The sequence below is a fragment of the Pseudophryne corroboree genome, chromosome 8, assembly GCF_028390025.1.
Source record: "Pseudophryne corroboree isolate aPseCor3 chromosome 8, aPseCor3.hap2, whole genome shotgun sequence".
NCBI classification, from domain to species: Eukaryota; Metazoa; Chordata; class Amphibia; order Anura; family Myobatrachidae; genus Pseudophryne; species Pseudophryne corroboree.
In genome coordinates, this window is record NC_086451.1 from 163,500,031 (window position 1) to 163,501,574 (window position 1,544).

General features: G+C 34.9%; 1 non-coding gene across 1 annotated transcript; it reads left to right on the forward strand.

Moving 5' to 3' along the window:
• Positions 1-1,087: 1,087 nt before the first annotated feature.
• On the forward strand, positions 1,088-1,161 carry TRNAY-AUA (transfer RNA tyrosine (anticodon AUA)). The gene has a single exon. It is a non-coding gene; the product is annotated as a tRNA-Tyr (tRNA).
• Positions 1,162-1,544: the final 383 nt, after the last annotated feature.

A 1,544-nucleotide genomic window follows, 5' to 3' on the forward strand; every position in this document is an offset into this window, starting at 1 on the left:
TGTTATCAGATTTTGGTGATCTTTAAGTAGACAAGTCAAAATTTCAAATCCCCCTGTCCTGTGTAGGGTACCTGGCCTTCTCTGATGTAATCAGAGTTAGATTTGATTCAGTGATTTTATAAAAACAGCTAGGAAGCACAATTTAGCAGTGGGTTGCAGAGAAAAAGAAATATGCTGGCAAAAAAAATCCAATTGAGTGATTAAACAGCTCTTAATTTTCTGGCTTTATTTTTATGCTAACAAATTTGTTCTCTGAAAAGTGTCCACAAAGCCTAGTCTCTGATTAACACCTTTGTAAGGATGGTTTTTAACCTATTACTAAATTAAACTTGCTTCATTGGAAAGGCAGCAAGATGCATCCTCATTTCAATGTCTACTGAAATAATACAGGTTGACACCAGGAAACATTAACGCCACTGCATCCTTGCTGCTTTCTCATGTGGAAGTCTGTTTAATGTGAAAACAAGGTGATATCTAATTAGCACACAGGTAAGGAATTAAGAAAATCTTTATTTAAGGGTGAAAATGTTTCTCACAAAATCGTTGCCCCAATGCATCATTGAAATTCAAGCTGGAAAGATGATTTTAATATATCACTTGTACATTTTGTATTGCTCTTCTGGTGACAATGTAGTTTGTTTTTGTCAATTACCATTTTAATAATAGGGTAAAGAAAATTAAGTGGATTTTTGAAAGAAAACAATACTGTCAATATACTATTAAAACAAATTAAAATGGTAAAAGTTATTGTACTGTAAGTAAAAATAAAAGAGCCAACATATCAATCCCAGTTTTGGATTACTTTAATTAACAAAAAAAAAATGCATATAGCAGAGGATAGTTTCAATCTGCCTACCTCTGGGTTATGTGCCCAGCATGCTTCCATTGCTGTACTCTGCTGCACATGTAAGTGCAAGAGATCCTGAAGCACTCACTCATCATGGGAAAGTACCAATGTGTTTCTTCGTTGGTTGATGGAAGAAACATCTTACAAAAACTCTCCAGATTATTGACTTTTTAAAGTTTTTCTAGGAAACGTTTTAGATGAATGCTTATTAGCCTTTGTCAGTATGTACTTTTGCAAAGTGTCTCTGTGGCGCAATCAGTTAGTGTGTATGGCTATAAACCAAAAGGTTGGTGGTTCAATCCCACCCAGGGACGTAATTGACCTTGTTATCAGATTTTGGTGATCTTTAAGTAGACAAGTCAAAATTTCAACCCCCCTCTTATGGTGTAGGGTACCTGGCCTTCTCTGATGTAATCAGAGTTAGATTTGATTCAGTGATTTTATAAAACAGCTAGGAAGCACAATTTAGCAGTGGGTTACAGAGAAAAAGAAATATGCTGGCAAAAAAATCCAATTGAGTGATTAAACAGCTCTTCATTTTCTGGCTTTATTTTTATGCTAACAAATTTGTTCTCTGAAAAGTGTCCACAAAGCCAAGTCTCTGATTAACACCTTTGTAAGGATGGTTTTTCACCTATTACTAAATTAAACTTGCTTCATTGGAAAGGCAGCAAGATGCATCCTCATTTCAATGTCT